This window comes from Danio rerio, chromosome 3 (genome assembly GCF_049306965.1).
Source record: "Danio rerio strain Tuebingen ecotype United States chromosome 3, GRCz12tu, whole genome shotgun sequence".
Classification (NCBI taxonomy): domain Eukaryota; kingdom Metazoa; phylum Chordata; class Actinopteri; order Cypriniformes; family Danionidae; genus Danio; species Danio rerio.
Window position 1 is genome coordinate 28,154,554 of NC_133178.1, and position 5,629 is coordinate 28,160,182.

Genomic DNA, 5,629 nt, shown 5'->3' on the forward strand with positions numbered 1-5,629 from the left:
TTAAAGTGCTCAGTGATGGCAACACAGGGATGATAATGTCAATTTTACCACACCGATTACTTGGGTGTCAACAACAAGAACAGAATTAGTTTGTAAGTGTAGAAAATATTTATGTTCTGTACACTTTAAAAAATGCTAATGCTAATTAGGGTTGGGTCGATAGACGATGCCATTGTCCATCTCTGATGGTTGATAGACATCACAATGCTGAGCCGGCATCGCAATCCTCTGCCCCGCGTTTTTATTCGAAAATGGCATTTTCGAACAAAAACGATCTACGTCCACACTGTGTTTTACCTAGCTTTTCTGAACAGCTCTCCATCCACACTGTACCGCTGAAAACGAACATTACATGACCACACACATACACACACACTGGCATACGCTTCAGCAATATATGCACACCTCTGAGCCCCAGGCAGTCAGTATTTTGAGCACAAAACCCCAGAGAGCAGTGCACATCGGACAGTTTATCAAGGATGTACTATTGGATTGCGTCTCACTATAGTTGTTAAACGTGATATTTAATTAATCTTGTCTCTATCTAGCGACTCTTCGGTCTTTTGAATCTATCAGGTATTGTGTCACAGCGTCAGAACACTGCTTTAATCTTTTGCTTACTTGCTTGTACTTAGTCATTTTAGAGAAAACCTCAGATACTTTTAATTGGTTCCTGTTTGTTGTGCACTTTTTTACCAACTAAGTTTGTCGACGCTATTATAATGACTCTGATCGCTCTACCTGTTCATGCCAGAGACTGACAGTTGGTAATTTGTGTGTTACTTCTCTTTATTTATTTATGATTTGGTTATGGGTAAAACAAAGACCATGCGGGTCAGGTAGTTGAAACGGTAGACTACAAATAATTAATTTGTTATGAATTAATTAATTATTCATGAATAATTTAATCACCACCACCTACAATGACGATGCCATTGTCCATAGCACTGTTTCACATTAGACATGCCAAATTGGTCAACATCACTCAAGCCTAATGCTAAGTTAATTTTGCTAACCCAAATTGAGGTCAAATATGGACAAAACCAGATGCTGTTTTTTTATTGTTTTTTTATTATATTTAAAGCCCGAATTAAACACAGTGTATTATTTTTGTAAATTCCTTACTGTAAAAAAAAATAAAAAATTATTTTTGATAAGTAAGCATTGCTAACTTAACTTTGACAATTTTAATGACAATTTTTTTTTTTTTTTCAATGGAAAGATTAATTATTCAGCTTTGATGATGTATAAATCTCAATGTAAAACAAAAATCGACCATTATGACTGGTTTTGTGGTCTCGAGGTTAATATTGTTAACAAAAATGAATGAAAAAAAAATGAAAACTAGAATTAAAAAAACATTTTCGTTAACTGAAATAAGAATAAAAACGAGAGTTTCTTTTTTTAAACACTAGAACTAACTGAAACTATATTTTGTACATACATAAATAACCGAACTCAAACAGTACATGACAACATGCTGTGACTGAACTGAACTTGAACAACTGCAGTGCAGGTAAACTGAAGGCTTAAATGAGAGGATCTGGAGAAACTTACGTTTATTATTTTCATAACTGAAAGTCGTAATGGAATTTAAATGCTGTAAATGAATCATGCTTTAATTGCGTTGCAAAACGTAATTGTAATAAACTTTTCAGGTCATGGTGATCTTTTAACTGACAGAAATTATGATGACTACATATTTTAGATTTGAAAAATCCAAACTTCTAACCTCATAAGCAGCCTTGCACAAATATTGAACTTAAAGCAGCTACCTTATGGGCTGTTGTATTTGAATAGATAGGTTTGGGTAAGTGGAAGGGTTCTTGTGTCAAAAAAATAATCTAGCCTCTTTGGTTGACTTTTTACTATACAATATTCATTCTGATAATTTTAAATCCTGCATCTAACAAATATCCTAATTTACAAAAAACAGCAAACAAAAAACTACAGCTAATAGTAAAACTAATGAAGACTAAACTAAAACTAAGCAATTTCAAAATATAAAAACCAATAAAAACTAGTAAATTGACGTCAAAAAACTTATTAAAACTAACATTATAGAGTCAAAACAAAATAAAAACTAAAACTAATGAAAAATAATAAACTATTATAACCTTGTGTGGTCTACAATCATATTCATATTTACATCCTTACAATATAGGTGCATGCACAGCTGCATTTTACTAACTGCATTTGTTAATGGTCTAACAACTACTGCTTTAGTTGATTCAAATATTCTTCCCTTGCAGTGATAAGCAGGTTACGTCTGATCCTGACTGAGCAGGACTGAACATAATTACCGAAGGGCGAAATCTCTTTCTTCACACATCCAGACCCACTCTCATCGTCTGGGCTGCAGGTGTGTGTGAATCCTGTGCAATGTCACAGTGTTAAATCTGTAAGCCCTGATCAGGATGAAGTGTTTGAGTGAGCTCAGCAGTGCTTCATTTTGCCCCGAACAGAAACATCTGATCCCTCGCTCTCCTGGAACGGCCCACAGACCTGCAGCCAGATCATCCGTCTGTCAGTGCACATCAGGTCCTCTCCCGCTGGAACTTCATTGTTTTTTTTATTTAAATCTGAGATCTGCTCTTGTATGCTTGACTGTGCCCCATTAGTTTTCTGACTGGTGTTTTTTTTTCTTCTCATCTGCTTCGTGATTCTCTTCTCCCTCAAGCGGTGTGTGCTGACTGGAGGTTCTCCAGTGAAAATTAAATGTGATTGGTGCAGCACAGCGAGACGAGGACGACCTGCTGCCAGAAGTAGATGAGTGTCATTCATTACAGCTGTAACTTATGCTTCTTCCCAATCCACGCACTATACATTTTAAATAGTAAAGTATGTTAAGAATTACTGTGCACAAACCATTATGTAACCTTTAACAGGTGAAGAACCACATGTGGTAACTTCATTAACATTGATTAAAATAGACAGGATTTTTTTTAGAAGTTTAGAAGTCTTGTAATAACTCAGTAACACTCCAGAGTTTTTTCTGATTATTTTTCCTATAAAGGGTTAAATGAGCATCCAACTGCCTTGTAAAATTGTGATGTATGGATTACTCTACTCAGTTTGACCACTGTTTAGTCATTTATCGCACATTAAAAGGAATCTTTTACACAATAAGGGCTGCATCCCAGACTTCTGCATCCCAGAGACCAATATTTTAACGATTTATAAAAGATGAATTACTGTCTGGGCTTCTGAGGTTAGGTGTGGATATAAACATTCTGATCATCATTTTCAATAGTATCCAGCACACTGCGAGCATATATAAGCACCATTTGCTGTTCGCTTTTGACATTTGATAGAGTATTTGGACATGGAAACTGTAATGTGTGATATCAGACTTAACACGTAGATAGTTTCCTGGATGGTTTACTGTTTCTGGTAGAAAGCTGGCTTATATTGCCCACAACAAATTGCATTTTGGATGTGACCTCAATTGGAACTACAAACAAGAATAAATGCATGGTATGCAAGACCTATGTTTAAGTGGAGAGGCTTTGATGAAGGAGTTTGAGTGATTAATAGTTACCTGATTTATTTAATGTTATTGCCAAACTGCAACTTGGCAAAGCAGAATCCAGTGTAAAATCCAGTTAAATAAATAAATAATTAGAACAACACATCATTACACACAGAACACCACAGGCTGCATTTGATTGACAACAATGACCCTCTAGTGAGATTACGAGAATTATATATATATATATATATATATATATATATATACATATATATATACATATATATATATATATATATATATATATATATATATATATATATATATATATATATATATATATATATATATATGAAGAGTTCAGACGCAAAAAACTCTGAGTGTCATCTAGAATTTTATAATGAGCATTTTTCTCAGCCTCTAATGTTTATGTTGAGTTATTTCATGTTTAAATCGATGATAATAACCTGTTCTTTGCCATAAAAGTAAAATTACTGAATCAAGACGTGAAGTCTAAGAAAAATGCAAATTTTAGAAGAAGATTTCAGGTGGCACTTATAGAGGTTTTAGCGTCTTTCTTTCAGTTTTGTCTTCAGCAAGTGAAACGCAAGCTCAATCTGATTCAGGTCAGGTGATTGACTTGGCCATTGCAAATAATTCCACTTCATTTACTTACAAAAAACTCCTTGCTATTAATCCTTGCTCTGGCATTATAGAGCTCTCAGATAATGCAACCAGCCATGTCATCACAGCTCTCTGTCAGAATGCAAAATTTATTCAGTGCTCCAGAAGAGGCATATTATCTGTTTGAAAGTATGTTTTGTTCATTTTATGTGTAATATATTGTGAAATTTGTAATGAGGCAACAAACATATGTATACTACTGAGTATAAGTCTTTAATGCACATTTATGCATTGTCATATCAATTACTGTGCTGGAGTGAAAGGTTGGCAAATAAATATACTTTGTTAAAACTCATTAGTTTATGCAATTGATATAAAATGTTATGCCTTTTTTAAGAGACATTAAACTCACAAAAAACAACTCTGTCAGACACTTTTGTTAAGTATAATTATAATTTAGCCTGTATTTCATCCACAACATATCACTCAGTCCTAAAACGAAACCTCTTCTCCAGTTCAGTTAAAATGACTGTCATTTGACAAGGCGTCAACTCAGTTTGTTCAAATATTTTTGACAACTTAAGTATGCTTATTTGTAAATGTGTATTTCTGTGTGCATCTGTCTGTACTGTATGAGCATTAGAGACAATAGCTAAAAGCAGAATGAGAGCAGAGCTCATTAAAACCGATGACCCCTCCAAATAAGGTCAAATGAGATTTTTCTAGAACCAATTCCATGGGTTGTGGAGTTTCTCATAAAACCGTTTCTGGATATTTTCCCTTTTTTTTAATTACCTATGCCAGTGGTTCTCAAACTATGGTACGTCTACCACTAGTTGTACGCGAGCTTACTTCTAGTGGTATGTGGAGGAATCACTGAGTAATGAAAGAAAAAATGTATACAATTTTAATCATTTGATGCGTACGATAACACCGACATGATCAGCATTGGTCAAAGCGATGTGCTTAGAATGTTTACTTTAGTGCATTGCATCATCATCAGCTGCTAAAAATCCATTTAATTGACACAGAACTAGAGAAAGAGGCGCGTGGGGCTAGCAGAGCAGATACACGCTAGAGCAGTGGTCCTCAAGCTCCGGGCCACAGCTAGGCACCAGTCAGGAAGATCAACTGCTGTAGATCGCAAATGATGGCGGCTGTTCACATATTGCACCGTTTCCACGCGCAAGTCCATTTATTTATAATGAAAGTGCAAGCAGCGCGAAGCGCTCGCGTATTCTAGGATTAACAAATTAATAACATCTTAACTTTTCAGAATGCCGCACCGCAAGTCATGTGACAAGAACTGACTGATCAGCTTCATATTTTGTATGGAATATAATTTCGGTAGACTAATTGTGTCAGACAAACACAGAACACCCAAACACTGCAGTGCTTGTTTTAGAGTGCAGCAATGTTTTGTCAGCTTGCCATCCTCTTAAAAACGGGTTCCTTAGCAGTCTACATACAAGTTACATACATACAAGTTGAACATGCAAAATATATTTCAAAATTTATCAAAAATTCTATAAA

The 5,629-nt window shown here is 34.9% G+C and overlaps 1 long non-coding RNA gene across 1 annotated transcript; it reads left to right on the plus strand.

Annotated features, from left to right (window-relative positions):
- The first annotated feature begins 261 nt into the window (after window positions 1-261).
- LOC141381213 (uncharacterized) lies at window positions 262-3,607 on the plus strand. Its single transcript, XR_012401020.1, has 3 exons — window positions 262-2,362; window positions 2,466-2,541; window positions 2,681-3,607. It is a non-coding gene; the product is annotated as an uncharacterized lncRNA (long non-coding RNA).
- The last annotated feature ends 2,022 nt before the right edge of the window (window positions 3,608-5,629 follow it).